The following is a 19,885-nucleotide window of genomic DNA, read 5'->3' on the forward strand; positions in this document are numbered from 1 at the left end:
AGTCATGGATGAGACGGAAGTTTCCTAGATCTCATGGGTCCAGCGTACTACCTCTGCAGAGTGTAAAACTATTCGAATAGCCATGTCCACGGTCAAGGACAATTGGGTAATCCTGCTTAAACTACGTCCACTTGTTAACGCATAAACCAAGTGTGTGTGAGAGTTGTTATGAAAGGAGTGATTATGAAAGTAATGTTATGACCAAGTTTGTGACTTGGCATACAGGGTGAACCCGGATGGTTCAGCCCTCAACAGATATTGATATCTGTAACCTGTTCTTCAAAAGTAATTCTTTAACTTGATGCATATTCATGACCATTTACCACCAAGGTGAATTCCACCAGAGATGCATGATGTTGTTATCCTTCACTTTTCTTGTTCATATCATGGGTTGTTTGCGAGTACATTCAAAATTACTCATTGGCTTGCCACCGGTTATATTATTGACCAGACATGGAAGCACCGGAGTTTGGAGAGGAGTACGTCTTCGGAGACGCCCCTACGAACTAGGACGCTTCCCAGTCAGAATGCCTGTTGGTGAAGGCTTGACGGCATGGGCACCCGCTTAGCCCCTATGATTTCCGCTATTAGTTGTATCAGTATGATCTGGCCTTAGGCCCTATCTTGTGAACTTGACAATTCGGTCATGTGATGTAATAATTTGGTACTTGGATGTAAGAATCTATTATTCAGTATGTGTGTGTTCGGTGAGCATTGATCTATTGGATCACTGAGCACGTTCATTCGGCGATCTCGACTCATAAGTCGGTGTCCCCAAATTCCGCCACCCCGGTGCCCAGCCCCCGACAAAGCCCCCAGCGGGAGTCGCTGAGGCCCGTGACGCGTGAAGACCAGCCCCCGGCAACTGATGTTGCCGGAGAGGGGACAACTACCCCTCACCAGCTCGACGAGGGTGAGAGTCCCGGCAAAGGAAGTCTGTGAGCTTTTCCTTATGTATTCTTGAATGCCCATCTAGTTCTGATCACCTTCTTCCTTGTCTTGTACCTTAGGTCTCTCCCCTGTGGAGGAGATGAACGTCGACTCCGTCATCTAGGAGACCGCGCGGCACACGTATGTCGAGGCAGATAAGGTTGCCGCGACCAAGTCCGTTGAGGAGACACGGGAACGGGCCACACAGGAACTGACGGAGGAGTCCACCGGAGGACTCAGAGCACGTGCCAGTGATTCTTCTGCTGCCGGGGCTGAGGAGGCAACACTGGACGAGGAGCCCGATCTTACCGGCGAGGATGTTTGTGACGACCAACCTCCCATGTCCGGGCCCCCGCCAACCAGCGAGTACATTCGCGCTGGCAAGGGTCGATTCATCAACCCGCCTGGGGTGAGTTGCACGAGGATAGCCATGGAGGGGGAGAGCTTCGACGCCGAAATCTCCGCCAGTGCTGGGCTCGAGATCGTGGGGGATCAGAGACCCGCGGAGGGAAGCTCAGCGAAGAATAGCTCTTCCAGTCCATGAGGGACAATGTCAGCTAGCTCCAGGCCCTTTATCAGGCATAGAAGGAGAAATTAGACTCTCGGGCGGCGATTGTCGAGACAGCAGAGGAGGCCTTCGAGAAGCGCTTCGAGGAGACACGAATCCACTTCGCCAAGGCACACTAGGAGGTGAAGATCGACTGCGAAAAGCGGAGGGCCGAGCGGGATGAGCTCCTTCTGAAGTCATCTGACATCTGGAAGGAGGAGGAAGAGGCCCGATGCCGCATTTCCGACGAAGACGCACGCCTCAATGCACTTCAGATCAGCCTCGAGTCCCACGAAGAGGAACTCGCCGATCGTGAGAAGGCGCTCAGCTACAAGCTCTGTGCCAAGGACGAAGAACTCGAGAGGTTCGTGGCGCAACGTACCCAAGAGTTGATGGATCAGCACAAGGACGCCCTCGCCCGAGAGGGCTACACGCGTGGCATGGCGTTGTGGACCGAACGTCTTGTCAACGCCGCAGAGGGGATTGCCGTGTAGCTATCTTCAATGTATCTCCAAGGCTTCGATTATTCTTTGGGCCCAGAGCTATCTCCAAGCACCAAGCTGACTCTGTTCTTCGAGAGCGTGGTCGACGCTTTGAAGCGGATTCGAGCCGGCGAGGCGGCGCGCCTGGTGAACGAGTCTTGGAGGTTGTGCCGGGGCACCCTCCTCAAGGTCCTCACCAAATTGGCGTGCAAGAATCCCAACATCAACCTCACACTGGGGCATTTGACGAAAGAGGCGAACCTCAAGGAACTCGAGAACCTGGTCAAGCCCATCATTGACAAGGTGGACCAAATCAAGAGGGTGCAAGATCCACGCCGGGAATAATTCTTCGTGTTCTTCCTGTCGCTCCAATTATCAATCAAGAGTTGTTGTATCGTGTGCAAGAGGCCTCCCTCTAGGCTTTCCCATAGGTTGCTGGGCACGCTCTTTAAGCAGAAGGGGCACGCGGGGTGGGTCGCTCAAGTTATCAAGTGCGCTTTGAGACAACGCTTAGGAGGCTTCTAACGGAGTTCCCTCGCACTGGTTTTCCATAAAAACATGTCGATGACACATAAAGGGGAGTGTTGTATCTACACGATGACTTATTTCAAGTTTTTGCAACTTATGTCTAGGTTGCGGTACTTATTTCTGTCTTGAGTAGATTGCCCTTGTCCTTTCCGCTGTCGTGAGCGTCCCCACTATTCCCCCCCGGCAAACTTGTGCGCGGGGTTGCATCTATATTTTAGGAAAAAGAAAGAAGAGAGAATAGGCGTTGGGACCATGACAGTCCATTAGTTTAGATGTTTCACAAAATCTTATATTATGCATGCACATGATCTAACATGGAAATCTAAATGATCACGCAGAACACTATGCTTTATTTAACTGCGCACACGGCCTTCGCCTAGCTTTGTAAAAAGGATTACATGCAACTTTGGCAAGACTTGTACAAAAGGTGGTCGCCGGTAGACCCGACAACTTCTCCCTATGGATAGAACTTTCGAAGATGTTCAATGTTCGAGGAATTGCTCACCGGTGTGCCATCTTGGGTCTCTAGGCGGACAGCGCCGGGCCTGGTGACTCGTACTACCCGATATGGGCCTTCCCACTTTGGCCTCAACTTGCTTGAATTCTTGGCCAACTGAACGTGCCGAAGAACAAGGTCGCCTTCCTCAAGACTTCTGGCTCGGACCTTGCGGCTATGATAGCGACGCAAGGCTTGCTGATAGCGAGTGGCTCGCAGAGCCGCCTGAATCCGGTTCTCCTCTAGGAGCACTGCATCATCCTGACGCAATTTCTCCTACTCAAGCTCATCATAAGAGAGCACTCGAGGTGACCCATAAGTGAGTTTCTTGGGAAGAACTGCCTCCACCCCGTAGATCAGGGAGAAGGGTGTCTGGCCGGTGGCTCGATTTTGCGTCATTCTGATCGACCAAAGAACCACCAGCAATTCATCAATCCAGTGCTTTCCATGCGTTCGCAGCTTGTCAAAAGTTCTCGTCTTGAGCCCTCGCAGTACTTCGGCATTTGCTCTTTCATCTTGACCATTGCTCCTCGGATGGGCAACAAAAGCAAAGCATATTTTGCTACCGAGGTCTTGGGCGTACTGCATGAAGGCGCAACTCGTTAACTGAGTGCCATTGTCCATGAAGACCCTGTTCAGGACACCGAAACGGCAAACAATTCCTTTGAAGAACTTGACAGCTGATTGTGCTATCACCTTTCTCACTAGTTCCACCTCTGGCCACTTTGTGAACTTGTCAATTGCGACATACGAGTACTTACAGCCCGCAGCAGCGCAGGGGAAACGACCGAGAATATCAAGCCCCCAGACCGAGAATGCCCAGGAGAGAGGGATAGCCTGCAGAGCTTGTGCTGGTTGATGAAGTTTCCTTGAATGGAACTGGCACGCTTCACACTTGTTTACTAGTGCAGTCGCATGTTGGAGGGCAGTGGGCTAGAAAAAGCCTTGCCGGAATGCCTTGCTGACAAGGGCTCTTGACCCTATGTGGGAGCCACGTATGCCCCCATGTATCTCGACCAATAGCTCTAGTCCTTCCTCTTGGGGGATGCATTTCAATTTCACGTTGTTCCCTCGTCTTCTGTAGAGGGCATCATCCACGAACTGGTACATGTTGGACTGACAGGCTACTGTTTCTGCTTCTTCCTGCTCATCAGGCAGGTCCCCAGTTTGGAGGTACCGGACTATGTGTTGCGCCCATGCTGGAGCCTGATGTTCGATGGCAAGGACTAAAGGCATATCCTTTGCCGGGATGGCATCCTTCCCGGCAGGCTCGGTATCTCCTTCGACAACTTATTTTCTAGCAAGATCTTCATCGGGGCTCCTTGGCAGGTCTGTCGGGAAGTACTTGCCGGAGCTTAGCTTCCTTCTCTTGTCTGGCTTAGTTGATGATGTTATGGAGGGTTGAGTTAGTTGTAGAACAAAAGTTCCTAGTTCCACAGGCAACTTAAGGGCTGCACGCTTCGACACGTCGTCGGCGATGGTATTCTCGGCACGAGGGATGTGCTCCGTCTACAGACCATCGAAGCACTCTTCCTACTTTCTCACTTCATCCACGTAAGCCTCCATCAGTGGACTCTGATAGTCCTTGTTAACCTGACGAACTACTAGCTGTGAGTCTCCTCTAACGATGAGCTTCCTGATCCCCAGATCTGCCACGATCATGAGGCCGACAAGTAGCCCTTTGTACTCGGCGGGGTTGTTGGTTGAATTCTCCCATGGAAAGTATATCTGGATTATGTACTTGAGGTGTTCTCGAGTAGGTGCAACTATCAGCACGCCGGCTCTTGAACCTTGCAGTGAGAACGCTCCATCAAAATACATGATCCATTCTTGGTTGGACTCCTTGCCCGGGAGGGTTGATTCTGGTACTTCTTCGTCTGGCGTCGGGGTCCACTCGGCAATGAACTCCGCCAAGGCCCTGCTCTGGATGGCTGATGTGCTTTCAAACTTGAGGCTGAAGTTGGACGACTCCAATGCCCAATCCACGATCCTGCCAGTTGCATCGGGCTTCCGCAAAACCCTTTGTAGCGGAAAGCGAGTGATGACGGTGATCTCGTGTGCTTGGAAGTAGTGGCGCAGCTTTCTCAAGGCCGTGAGGAGGCCGAAAAGTAATTTTTGCACCTCGGAGTATGTCGATCTGCCCCCCTGCAAGAGGGAGATGACAAATTGACTGGGCGCTACACCATCTTCTTCTTCTACGCTAGCCCGCCTTCTAGTGGGGGTTTCTCTTGATCGCTCCTGTACTCTGCCGGGGGTCCTTGATTGCTGGTTTGCACTTCCTCATTCGATGGCGTTGCCTTTGCTGGTGTATCTTCGTCGTCTTCCCTCTATGCCACCAGATCAGCGCTAACCACTTGGTTGGTTGCCGCTAGGTACAAGAGCAGTGGCTCTTGTGGTTTAGGCGCTACAAGGATTAGCGCAGAGGAAAGGTATTTCTTCAGGTCTTGTAGCTGAGGCGGAACCATTGGTCCTGCCTTCTTCAAGATTTTGAAGAAGGGCCGGGCACGTTCGTTAGACTTGGAAATGAACCTGCTCAGGGCGGCTACACAGCCGGCTAGGCATCGCACATCCTTGACGCGCTTCGGTGCCTCGATCTATTCGGTGACCTTGATCTTGTCAGGGTTAGCTTCGATCTCGTGTTGGGACACGAGGAACTCGAGAAGCTTACCGGATGGGACACCGAAGACGCACTTTTCGGGGTTGAGCTTGAGGTTGATTTTGCGTAGGTTGGGAAATGTCTCTTCCAGATCATGCACGAGTGTTGATTTGTCCTTGGTCTTGACCACTATGTCATCCATGTAGGCTTCCAGATTCCTGTGGAGTTGGGGCTAAAAACCAATTTGGATCACTCTTGCAAAGGGGAAACCGACATTCTTCAACCCGAAGGGCATTCGTACAAAGCAGTATGTGCCACTTGGGGTGATGAAGGCGGTTTTCGTGAGTTCATATAGGTTTGTCGATATAGTTTGATTGGAATAATCTAGCAGTGCAATACTTTTGTTAACAAAACAAGGTTGCCGAGGAGTGACCGAAGACTTGAGGGAACGAACGAGGAAGACCGATCCTAAATAAATAGAGTTTCCGACGCTAGGAGGAATTCCCCTGAATAGCAAATCTTCATCTTCCTCGGCCATATAAATCTGGTGATACCCTGAGTCGGCTTCGAGGAAGGACAGCAGGTCGCAACCAGCAGTGGAGTCGACAATCTGGTCGATGTGCGGCAAGGGAAAATTGTCTTTTGAGCAAGCTTTATTGACATCAGTAAAGTCGATACAGAGCCGCCACTTCCCATTCGCCTTGCGCACTACAACCAGATTGGCCAACCATGTAGGATGGATGACTCCTCTAACTAGTCCGCTGCTTCTAACTTCTTAATTTCCTCAACAATGAACTCTTGCCGCTCCAGGGCTTGATTAATCACCTTCTGTTTGACCGGTCGCGCGTGGCGGCAGACAGCGAGGTGGTGCTCAGTCATCTTCCTGGGAACACCGGGGATATCTGATGGTTGCCATGCAAAAACATCAAGATTCGCCCGTAGGAAGGCGATGAGCGCGCTTTCCTATTTGCTGTCAAGGGTGGAACTTATGGTGAAAGTTCCACCCGTGCCGTCCTCTCGGGCGGGCACCTTCTTGGTCTCCGGCGGAGGAGCCCTGGATTTCTTGCTCCGGGCAGCAGAGCTCTTCGGTGCGTCCTCGACGACAGCGAAGTTCTCTGGTAATGTGTGCTTGCCGGGATCAGCGTGGCAAGCTCTCTTGCCGGGATTCTTCTCCCCGAGGGCCTTGGCGGCGGCAGGTGGTGCCTTGGCGGCAGGCACTGCCACTGTCTCCTGGTGGAGGAAATTGGTGCACACGAGTGCATCCTTCTTGTCGGCGTTGATGGCGATGACGCCAACCGGTCCGGGCATCTTCAGGGTGTTGTAGGAGTAGTGGGAGGCTGCCAGGAATTTGGCCAGTGTAGGGCGCCCAAGGATCCGGTTGTACGCGAACGGAGTGTCAGCAACGTTGAAGACGACCTTCTCCGTCCGATAGTTCTGGTCGCTGCTGAAGGTCACCGGCATCATGATCTTCCCCTTTGGTTGAATCTTCCCTCGGTTGATCCCTTGGAACGCTCATGTTTCCTCGAGATCTTCGTCGGGAATCTGCAACCTTCGGATCACATCGGGGAGATGATATTTAGACCCGACCCGCAATCCACCAACATCTTCGACACCTTGAGGTTGCGGCTCGTTGGGGATACCAACAACGGCAGACATCCAACCGCCATAACGCGGTCTGGATGATCCTCAGAATCGAAGATGATGGGTGTGTGCGACCACTTCAAGGGCCCATGAGTGACGATGGAGGGCTCCACCGCCCTCACCTCACGCGCCCACTTCTTCAGTTAGCGGTGGGAAGAGTGAAGCGATGCACCTCCATCGAGGCACATCATATATGTTGCCTTTTGAAATTCATGGTCGCTGGAGTTGTCGACTGTGCATTCTTCATCCTCATCCTCCTCCTTTCTTTTCCGCACCGGCGCGGCTTCACCCTCTTGTTCTTTAACTTGCCGAGGGGCCCCCCTTGGCCACCGTTCTTCCTGCCTTATCCTTCGCCACCGTCTCGGTCCTTTTCCTTGTCGCGTCTTTGGTACTCCGCCCTTTGCTTCTCGGCAAGTTGTTCAACTTCTCGGCAGTGTTGGAGGTCCTGACCCTGGTGCGATGGATCTTGCAGTATTGGGCGTCGGAGCCCTCCAGATTGTCGGCGGCCGCCAAGGCCTGGCAAGAGCCGCACCCGGCAGCATCTTTGCTGGGAGCCTTCGCCTTCGCCTTCTTGGAGGTGTCGTCATTGCTGGATGTCTCGACGGCAAACACGGCTTTGCCCTTCTGCTTCTTGTTGCGTCGTTTCCCCTTTTTTGTGGGGACATTGGTGTCTTCGTCTTTGTAGTCGGCCTCTGCACCGGCGTCTTCGCCAGGGAGCCTTCTCCCCTCTTGTCCGCCAAGGCATAAATCTCTGCGACATCGCGGACCTTGTTCATCGCAAGCTCCTCGCGCATCTTCCGATTTCGCACGTTCTGATGGAACACGCTGATGATGGCGGCTGGGTGAACATTCGTGATGTTGTGTTGTATGCGGCTGAATCTCTGGATGTACTTGCGTAGAGTCTCACCCTCCTTTTGGGGATGATGTGCAAGTCACTCTCTTGGCCAGGGGCTCGGTGGTTGCCGTGAAGGCGCTAACGAAGTCCTGGCACAACTCCTTCTAGGAGAAAATGGAGTTCTTGGGAAGGTGCATCAACCACGACCTGACGTTGGGCTTGAGCACCAACGGGATGGAGTTTGCAAGTATCTTGTCGTCTCGGCCCCCGGCAGCATGCACCGCAATGGTGTAGATGCTTAGGAACTCACACGGGTGGGTCTTGCAATCGTACTTCTCCGGGATCTTCGACTTGAAGGTACAGGAGATGGGCCACTGGACCTGCCGCAACTCGTGGGTAAATGTCAGACATCACACCTTGTAAGGTAGGTCGCCAGGATACCCCAACACAGGAGTGTTTGCAGCGGCTCCAGCACGTCTGTCTAATTGACAGCGCGTTTCTCGTTGTTGCTCGATGAGAGTACGCGTGTCCTCCTTGCGCCGCTCATGAAGAACATCACGTTCATCGCGGCAGGTACGTGGGTCGAAAGACCCGGACGAATCGTCAGAGACAATAACCTGTTGCCACCGCCGTGGGGGAGAGTGCACCGTCGCGGGGGCAGCTCCAGTCTTCTCGGTACGGTCGTGGGCGCGCTTGCTGGAGGGTCATTTCGACGTCCCCGCCTGCTGGGGCCCGTCCCCATTGGTGAGGGTGACGAGGCTCTGGATGGTGGCCCTCCACTCCTCGATCCTGTCCGATGTTGGAGAGAAGTCCAAGAGCAGCTGGGCTCGCTTGAGGGATTCTGTCGGATGGGCGATCGCGATATGTGCGAAGATCGCGAGGGGCTCTAACTTCTAACTACATTAATAGGAACGCCCTCTTGGTCCCGTGGTGGTGCGTCGCCCTGGGCGGTCCCAGAGCATGTGTGTCGGCCCTGCGAGTCTTGGGAACGAGGCCCAGGAGTCCTTCGTGGGGGTGGCGAATCGCCTCGTTCTGGCGCGGTCCGCCGTGCACGCCCTGGGAAGGTCGGGGCGGGTTCGTCTGTGTCGTCATCTTGGAAGATGTCCTCACAACTTTGAAAGTAGCTGCGCCGCCCGTGGGATGAGCAGCTACATCCTTCGACACACCGGCGCGCGAATGGTCGTCCCGGTCGCGGACGATACCACTCGCCCGGGTTTGCTCTCCATAATGTTGCGGAAGTTCGGGACCTCTGCCTCCTTGTCCTGTGCGCGCACCCTCTCCCGCCCGCGTCGGGGTAGGAGCACTGGGTGCGTGTGCATCGGTCGTCGAAGCACCCCTCTTTCTTGGGGGTCATGACAGTGAAGAAAAGCTGGTGCGCTCATGGCTAGGTCGGATCAACGCGACCTCCTCCCCCTACCTGGTGCGCCAAAGATGTCGGGAGAACGGCACCTATGGGAAACTCTAAGGGTCCCTTCATCGTTCGGCACAGGGAGAGAGGTGGCGCCAAGAGTGGAACTAGCGATCAACACCGGCAAGGTTGTTTACCCAGGTTCGGGCCGCTTGTCACGTAAAACCCTACTCCTGCTTTGTTTGTATTGGGTGCTTACTGTAGGGTTATTTGCTACAGTAATTTAGTTGGTGATCAAAGAGTCTAACCCCAAAAGGTCCAACCCCCAGAAATGAGCTTTGGGCCTCCTTTTATAGGCGAAGGGGTCACCAACAGTGTGCTCACAGGTTGCATAGTGAACATTGTGGTGTCAGGGGTAGTAAATGCATTGTCTGACCCCTGACCTGCATCAAGGTGGCTTCGACATATACCTAGGTGTGTTGACACCTAGGCTTTGTGCTGGCGCATGAGGGATGAGCTGGAGCGGTGGCGGTCGGTGACACTGTGGTAGGAGGGACACCTGGCAGGCGAAGGGAGCCTCCCGGCCTGGCGTCCTTGCCCGCGGCCTAGCTCGTCTTCCCGACAAGGATGGCTTGTCAGGGCCTTGCAAGTCTTCCCGGCAAGGAGGGCTTGCCGGGGCCTTGTGAGTATACCTGGCAAGGAGGGCTTTCCGGGGCCTTGTAGCCTGGGCTGGCTCTTCACACCTTTTGTGGGGTGTGGTCTTGTCAAGCGTGATGTTTAATTTCCCATCGGCTCTCTCTCCTGTACTGTTGCCAAGGGTACTGCTGGTGCTCGTGCACAAGTCTGGGGCACAGGAGACCCTATTCTCTAGTGCACCGACATTCATATATCCTCATTCATTTCAAATTCTTACCGATGTGTCATTCAATATGTCTTCACGCTTCTTTCATCTATATTCAATCTTTGCAATAAGAATAAGTAGTATGCCAAATCCGTTGCCTGTCATCAATTTAACTTGATGAAGGATAGGCATAACATAATTCTTATTCTTATTTCATCAAGGTGAGTTCAATCCTTCTTCCAGAGTAGTTCATGATGTTAAAATCTTGATTCTAAGTGCTCATTGTTTCTTTTGGGGAGTTCAATTTTTCTCAAGTATCTCATCGCGAAGCTCCATTAAAATCACTACCAATCCTTAATCTTATTCTTTTCAACCTTCAGGTCTCTTGATTATCATTTTGTATACGGAGGTTCTTCGTGGTGGTTCGTTAGGGATGTAATTCTATCTCGAAGTGTTCTTCAATATTTTGTTGGAGGAGCTCAAATATTCATTGTCTTGCATTGAAAGTGCAATTCTTCCTCCATTATCCTTTCGGGTGGTGTTATAGCATTCTTGGTTCATGAGGGGCCTCGAAGAGAATTTATCAAGAATAATATATGTAAATCTATTTATCTTCATTGAAGCTATGTTGGATTGGGTTTCACCTAAAACATTTACTTAGGACTGTTGCTATCATGGTGATTATCATTGATCCATGTTCTCAATGTATCCTATTGGTGGAAGAAGTTTTGCATATCTTGTTATCCCAAGTAATCAACTGTTTCTGTTAGTGGCTGGTTGTCACCTCATAATTTTCATACGGTTTCCATAAGCCCACAACAAGCTTTTTATTTTCGTTGTTGATTTTCCAATAACTCCGTTCGATTCTTCTTGTAAGGATGTTTATCAAATCCAGTTGTGGTAGAAGTTGTCATTCTTTGTTTCAGAGGCTTTGTGACATTGCTCCCTTTCATCCATTACCTTGTATTGGTAAGATCATGTTCTTTCCTTTCCTATTCATTCAACCAAAGTGTTGTGAAATCTTTTCAAGATCTTCCATCTTATTAAGTTTTGCCTCTCTTTCCTACTGAAGTGCTACCCAAATTTCTTTTGAATTCTTCATTGTTCTTCATGCCATTTTTCATCTCTTTGCAAACGTCCAGATTATATGGTTTCACTTGTTTATCAAAGAAGCATCTAAGTTTTACCTCTTCCTCTTCCTATTTTCATTCTAAGATCTTGGTTTGATATCTCTTGTTAGTGGAGGAGAGTTGTAAAAGACCGGAAGAGACGCTCCATAAGATTCCCTTTGTTTTCATTGTCGTCCTATGATTTATTTGGTAGTCGCGTTCATCATCGCATCATCCGCATTGGATCAGCACTCTGTTGCCATCATTTTTCAAAACTTGCGTCCATTCTTAGTTGCTGATTCTCCCCGTTCTTGTTGTTGACTGTTTCGTGACCAACCACACACACGCCTACGACATCATTAAAACTTTCACGGCATGGGTTGAAAGTTAGTGTGTGGTGTCAATATAGTGTAGGTAGACCGCCTATCCAATTTCATCGCATTCGGAGTTCGTTTGATACTTGAACTGTTAAACCTATAGCGACACTATAGTGAGTCAAATCCCAGACTTTTTCATATATAAAAACTTATTGTCACGCTGCCTGTCTTCCCTCTCTTCTTATGCATGGCGTGTGTGCACAGTGCACACACCCCTTGCATGTGTCCGATAACTTCCTCGAACCTAAAACATACGATCGTGACTGTTGAATTCGGATCAACCCGAAATACCCAAAACCATCATTGGTTTTTTAATTCGACTCCTTATCCTATTTTTTTAACCGACCAATCTAAATCGAAGGGCTTGTGTGTTTAGAAAACCTACCTATTTAGTGGACCTAACCCTAGTCCTAGCCATCCAGATCTATCCATCGAGCTCCACCCACCTCGATTTCAGAAGCTGCTCAACCGGACGCAACCATGCACCCAAGAAGAGCGAGCGCTCCATCCTGGAGCTCGAGCATAGCCTCTTCTCGCAATAGCCAGTGCCTCCATTTGAAGCGCGCCCGACCTCGACCACGAACGACCGGAGCCTCTGGATACACCCTGCACCCCACGCCCTCCTCTCGCAGCTCCCTCTCTCCTGATCTACTCTCTCGCGTGCAGCCAAGCAGCTCGCCGGAGCACCGACCCTGCAGCAGCTTTCGTCCCTGCCACCGAGCAACTAGGTTGCCCAATGACCCTGTCGCATCCCCTTCATTCTCTAGTTCTCATTTCTGATCCCCATGCCATCTCTCTCTCGCGTTTTTTGCAGGAACAATAGCTCCTTGAAGGAACTCCATGGCGCCACCAGCCCTCGAGCTCGTCGCCTCCTTTGCCTCATGCCGCCCGGATCCGTAGCTTGTGCCGCCAGGATCCGCAGCCTCGTGCCGCCCCGACCTTTCCGACCGTCGCCCTCATCCCACCGACGACGAGCCCCATTGGTACCAGACGCCAAGCCGCGACACGTCCCAACAACCGCATCCCTAACCATGGCACAAAGCTACACTGTTTTGTTTTTCAGTTTCGTTAGATTCACGCCATGGTATGGTCCATCTAGCCCAAATCCCATGATTTGTCATAAGTTCGTTGTTAACCGAGCTAGTAATTCCCACGTGTAGCAATCCGAGGGGCTGGGGTTTGAATCCAAGGTGCCCCAATTTTGTTTTGCCTATTTTGTTGTTGTTCTACAAGTCAACACCGGCCGCTCTTGAGTTAGATCTGGTTTGTCCATTGAGCATAATCAGTTCTAAGTCCTACTAGTTAGCCTACCAATTTTGCATCTAGGAGGTCCTAGTTTCGAGTCCCACGTACCCCGATTTTTGCACTGCTATTTTTTTTTTCTCACGCACACCCGGTCATTTGGGCCCGATCCACTCCTCGGCTGCTGCACCGTGCTGCGTCCATGTATTTTTTTCCTGCTTCGAGGATTTTGCTATTTCCAATACAAGCATTTTATAGGAATTCTTTCATTTAATTTGTGTATAACTAAATATCCATGCATCAAAATTAAACATGCCATACATGTAAAAATTTCAGAATTTTATGTAGTTTCACATTACTCAACTTTCACAATATTTAAAATGTTTAAAATTGTTGTTTGTTTCAATTCACATAAATGCCATGTTAAAATGATTTATTTCATAACTAAATAACCATAGCTCCAATTCAAATATTTCATATATGCAACTGGACTAGAAAAATGTGTAGAATAAGATGGTAGTATTAATTTTGCTCTTTAACAAAGCTAAAATTGTGTTCTAGTCAGATCTGTAGCAAATTCGAAAATTACATATGCAAACTTTCTAGAATTGTTATTTGTTGTTTCGGCTTCATTTAAAATGCCTAGATGATGTAGTTGTTCATGCTTCACTTCTTTCCATGATTAACAAGATTTAATATGATTTTCTGCCTAAAACAACATTAACCGCATTTCTCTTAATATGGAGAGTTATTATTTTGTGTTATGTATGTTCTCCTTCATTTAAAATTGCTTAATTATATCTTCACCTTATGTCATGACCACCCATGTTAAGCAACATTTATATTGATGAGTACCTAAACGAGAGTTAACTAAATGATTCAACCGTGGAGTTTCGTCAATATGCAATTGTTGCATATTGAGCTTCACTTAATGTGTAATATTTGTTTGTTTTGATTGTCGTGCCCTCTATATTTAAATCAGACATGCATCATATTTGTTTGCGTATCATGAAATGTATATGTTGTGGTGTTTATCGTGTGTTAATTGATTGTTTGCGGATTGTTTCTTCTCGATAGAGTTTCAAAACTGCTCTGGAGTGTGAGGATTCGTTCGACTACATTGGTTCGTCTACTTCATGAATTCGTTCTTCTTTCAAGCTGGATCTTAGGCAAAATGATCATTTTCCTAGATACCACTACTATCATTGCTATGCTAGTTTTCTCGTTTCTATCGCTATGTCTTGCTGCCTACCATCTGTTATGTCAACCCTCCTAACATTGTTATGAAAAGTCTATAACCACCTTCACATCCGAGGAAACCTTTGTTTGACCATGTTACTTCTTGCACAACCCTTGTTATAGCATTTCTAGTTGCAGGTGCAAGTTGCTTCACATGTGACAACATGAATACCTTGATATATCACAATATTTTTGCTATTTAACTTAATGCACCTATACATTTGGTAAGAGGTGGAAGGCTTAGCCTTCTAGCTCAGTGTTTTGTTTCATCTTTTCTGCCCTAGTTACTTGTGTACCGGTGCTATGTTCCATATTGAGCGCTCCTAATATGCTTGGGGTTATTATGCGGACACCGCGAGGAAACTTGAGGATTGGTTTTACTCGTAGCAAGACGCATCCGGTAGTGCCCTGAGAAAGAGATACACACCTCTCCTATTTGGATCTAGCCTATTGGACGGTCTTGTTGGATTTGTTTTACTCTTATCGAATGTCTTCTGCACTTGGATATCGAGGATACCTCGGGCTACCTCGAGGTTGAGGTTTTATCTTTATGGTAGCTTGTGGTAGTTTGTGATGGACTAGTTGGAGCACCCATCAAGGGTTAAATCTTTTGAAAAGTCGTGCCCGCGGTTATGTGGCAACTTGGAAACTTTGTTTAACACCAGGTCACAGCAAACTTGAAGTAAACCTAACTAAAATATGCCAACTGTGTGCGTAACCGTGACTATGTCTTCTCGTGAGTTCTGATCCGAGAGAGGACACGATGGGGCTATGTTTGACTCATAATTAGGTGCTCAGGATAAGTTATTGATCATTATTAGTTCACATCCGTTTATGCGTAGATAATCCCTCTCTTCTTCTTGTGCTCATAAGTTAGCCACTCAAATAAAAGCTTAGTGCCTGTTGCATCCTCACCACTTAACGATACCTCACTCATTAAGATTTGCTACTTTTGATACCTTTAGAAATGAGATTGCCGAGTCCTTGTGTCTCACAGATTACTACAACAACAGTTGCAGCTACAGGTAAAGAGGTACTTTGATGTGAGGGCGATGATTATTTTATTTTGAGTTTCTTCTTCTTCATCATCATCATCAATCATAGGATGGGTTTCAGGCCGGCGGCCTAGGATAACAAGGATGGGCGTCATTTTTATCATTTGGTTTCGTCCGTAGTCAGACCCTGTTTTTTTGAATGATGATTGAATGTATGTTTCTAGTGAGATGATCATGATTAGCTTGTGGAAAATGCAAGCTAATTTCATAGACTCATCTCTTCTTTACACGTACTTGTAACGATATCCATTCTTCCAAAACGACGACATGCGCTTCTATACTTATCGAGGCCCTTGTGCCAACATAATGATAGGATCGCATCTTGGGCGTTACAAAACATGTGGATCCAAAAAAGTACCTCATGAAGCAACTCTTAAACTGGGGTCCTACCTTCTCACTCTCACAACCCATCATCATCATGTAGTCTACATTCACATGACTACTTATAACGGGACTTCACATGATTACTTATAACGGAACTTCATATATGATGAATACTAGCTCGGTGACATTCGTGCGAGCTAAGACGCTTCCTAGTCAGAATGCTTGTAGGGTTAAGGCAGATGGCATGGGTCCCCGCTATCATTGAAGATTTCCACTAGAAACATATAAAGACTTGGACATAAAGGTCACATTCAAGTAAAACGGTATGTAATGGATGTAAGGCTCTTGTTATTCAGTTTTTGTGTTCAGTGACCATTGATCTCTAGGGTCACGATGCACGTACGTTCGGTGATCAGGACGTATGAGTCGGGTTCTCCACAGGTACACTTTGATTTATATGCTGAACATTATGATATATCGTTTACTGAGTTTTGTTAAATATGTTTAGTTCTCTCCCATGGGGAATTAAGAGAACTGAGACTGGAGGATTTCGAGGACTTCCTCCTTACTTTAATTGTGGGAGAACATAGGGACGTGTTGAAATCCAGAGCTACTAGTTTCCATTTTCCTGTTTTGTACTATTTTGCTTTATTCACAGGCAAATGTTTGACTTCTACGGGGGAAGTTGCCATGCTAACTACCCTGGACCTCACCATTTTACGTCGTGCACTTTTTAGTGGCAACACTTATAGCTTAGGATCTATAATCACACGCTTCCTTAACACTAACAAGACTAGGGGCAAAGTTCATGGCGGTATTTATGCTACTCGCGTGGCGAGACGTTTTCAAGTTAATATACACCACAATGATCATTTGCTGCCTAAAGTTTATCTAGATTACCAAGCTATGATAGATCACCACTTTATCGATGACCGTAAGTCACATCACCACATTCGCTATAACTTGGTATACAACAAAAAGACTTGTGATTTTCTCCTGTTGCCTGCTACTTCTTTGTTTGACTTTCATGCCACGCATGGATAAGTTATCATGCCATCGCACATCCCTGCCTACAGGAATGAGTAGGTCGTGGTGGAGAACGGTGTCCTGACTTGGGACGCTTGATATGTCTCCAACATATCAATAATTTATGAAGTTTGCATGCCATGTTTCATTATGTTTACAATACTTTTATATGGTTTCGATGCACTTTATATGATTTATTTAGAACTAACCCCGACTAACACTGTTTTCACGCGCCCTGATGGCTTGTGGGGCCCGCGTGGCTCCATTTGGCGTCATTCCAACACTGAAAAATCCTATATACACCAAAATGCCAAAAATAAAGAGAGAACTTCCGCTCTACCACCTCAACTCTATGTATCAACGAAAAACCCATCCCGAGCCTCTCCAGTACCCTGCGAGATAGGGGAAATCATCTCCGATGGCCATCTTCATCAACCCAGCGGAGGGCATGACGAGGAGGGAGTACTTCAGCCTTGGGGCTGAGGGTATGTACCAGTAGCTATGTGTTAAATCTCTCACTCTCTCTCGTGTTCTTGAGATGGCAGGAACATGATGTATCACGGGACTTGTTAATCTAGTTGGATCATATTATGTTATTTCCCTTCCTACCTTGTTGTGATGAATTGAATATTTCTCTTTAAGATCTTGTTATGTTGGATTGAATATTTTGGTTTGAGAACACTTGATGTATGTATTGCATGCGGATATCCGTAGTGGCATTGGGGTATTCAAGTGATTCACTTGATATATGTTATGGCATCAACTTGCGGATTCCGGTGACCTTGGGAATCTATGCCGAGGGATTGATTGCATGTTTTCATACCATGTTATCCGATAGAAATCTTCGGGTGCTTCTTGAAGTTCTTTGTGTTGGAATGAATATGATAGATCTGAAATTGTTTGATGCCTGTCGCATAATTTACCCAGGGATACTTGAGGTGACATTGTAGTATCTAGGTGACAGTAGGGTTGATTGACTTGTATGACGGGTGTTATTCTAGTATGAACTCTATGGCTGTTTATGACACTCATAGGAATATCTCAAAAGATTATCACAAAGAATAACTTTGAGGTGGTTCTACTACCTACACCAATTTCATCTTATTGTTCTTCGCTAGATAGGAACTTTGAAGTGATTCTTTGTTGCACGTTGAGGGATTGCACTAGTGAAAGTATGAACCCAAGGCCTTATTACCAAGCATTTATACAATGTTTTGCTTGCTCTTTTACACTTGCTACCTTTCTGTTTTATATTTTCATATTAAAAAAATATATCTATAATCCATACTACACTTGTATCACCATCTCTTCGCCGAACTAGTGCACCTATACATTTTGCCATTGTATTGTGTGTGTTGGGGACACAAGAGATTTTTTATATTTGATTGCAGGGTTGTTTGAGAGAGACCATATTCATCCTACACCTCCCACAAATTGATTAACCTTAGGTCATCCACTTGAGGGAAAATTGCTACTCTCAAAAAACTTTGCGCTTGGCGGCCCAACATAGTATACAAGCATAGAGTTGTGTAGTAGACATCAACGCTCAAGTGCCTCCCCCTAACCACCTTCATGTTGGACCCGATGGATACTATAGATGGTGATTACCAAACTAGGCTAAAAGCCTAACTTGTGGGAGTACGCATTTCTCACTAACATTACATTAATGTTTAGAAATTTCATTTCAATTGTTGGTGTTCATCATGTTTAGTTTTATCTCCACTTCAGTTTTGTGTGTTTGACAAGCTTTCAGAAAATACAAAAATATTTCTCAGCTCTTTTTTATTTTTCTTTCTTGCTGTTCTACTTCATATTATTAAAAATAAAACCCAAAAAGATTTCTCTTGCTTGTTGGGAGCTTTCCCGTGTAAATAGTTTTTCTTGTTCTTGTTTCTCTTTTTCTCTTTTTGTTTTCTTTTGAAAAACTAAAAACTCCAAAAAATATTTCAGTTTGTTTCTATGAATTTATTTCCTTTTCTTTGAGTCATTGTAAGGAGAAGAACTCAATGAAAATGTTGACTGGCTCTAATATGCATTATTGTTAATCTAACGAAGTGACAATATTGTGTTATCTTATGCTTTGAATAAATTCTTTTGTAGGTTTCATCTTAGTCCACGACACACTTGCACTATTATTAGTTTCACACCATACAGTCGTGCAAGCGAAAGGCAATAATAATGATGATTATTTGAAGTGGTCGTGGTAGGGGAAGCTGGTATGAACTCTTTCGTGTTACACTTTTCTAAATATGTTTAGCTCGTTTGGTCTTGATTCAGCATATTATGAGTAAACATATTTGTGATGACAATTAGAGATTATAGTTGATCATTCCATGCCTAAATAGCTAGGAGTGGATAATGGTTTATCTTGTGCGTCAACATGCATTAGAATGGTTGTGATGTAGCACGTTAGTATGGTATCATCCCGTGACTAATGCGAGCGGCTTGACTTGGCCCATGTGCAAACATGTAATTGATTTAAAACCAATGCATCCGTCATGATTCTTAAATTGAGAGTGTTCATATACTACCCATGCTAGCGTTTAGTGTTGGTTATTCTCAATACATGATTATGCGCGTTTTCGCTCTCTAGCTGGTCGCTTCTCAATCCATTGTTAGCCTTCACCTATACTAAGTGGTTATACTAATTGTGCATCCAATCTTTAAACCAAGTTTTTCCAAATGAGTGCACCATACCTACCTATATGCGGTATTACCCTGTCGCTCCAAGTAAATTTGCACGTGTCACCTCTAAACATTCAAGTAAACATTTGTTTTGTGTGCTCCTACCACTCATGGAGTGACAAGGCGATTAGTATCTTGCATGCTAAGCGGGTTATTCTCAAGATGGTCGTTTGTTTGCCTATCATTGCACAAGTGAGGCTGGTAAAAATGATTCCCAGTCGTGCATAACCAAAAATAAAATAAACAAAGTCCATTGTGAAGTTGATTGTTGGTGGTGAACCGAGGATTCAGTTAGCCATGGCATGTCTATGTATGGTGGATGGGAGTAAACATGACATTTCCGCTTGGGAACCGCCAATAATGTGTTTATCATGGAAGATATCAAAATGTCTATCGTGACGTTGACAGGAAAAGCACACCGTCCAAAATTACAATTTCATCTTAGTTTTAAACCTTGAACTCTGGCACCTCTACAAGTCAAACCTTCCCACTAAGAAGGGCCTTTCTATTTAGTTTCATGTTATTGAATTTTATTATACAATCATCATCTTCTGATCAAAGCAGCAGAACTGAGAGCACTATTT

At 47.0% G+C, this 19,885-nt stretch overlaps 1 long non-coding RNA gene across 1 annotated transcript; it reads left to right on the forward strand.

Annotated features, from left to right (window-relative positions):
- Positions 1-12,157: 12,157 nt before the first annotated feature.
- On the forward strand, positions 12,158-12,987 carry LOC123407842. Its single transcript, XR_006612682.1, has 2 exons — positions 12,158-12,458; positions 12,545-12,987. It is a non-coding gene; the product is annotated as an uncharacterized LOC123407842 (long non-coding RNA).
- Positions 12,988-19,885: the final 6,898 nt, after the last annotated feature.

This window comes from Hordeum vulgare, chromosome 7H, assembly GCF_904849725.1.
Source record: "Hordeum vulgare subsp. vulgare chromosome 7H, MorexV3_pseudomolecules_assembly, whole genome shotgun sequence".
Lineage (NCBI taxonomy): Eukaryota > Viridiplantae > Streptophyta > Magnoliopsida > Poales > Poaceae > Hordeum > Hordeum vulgare.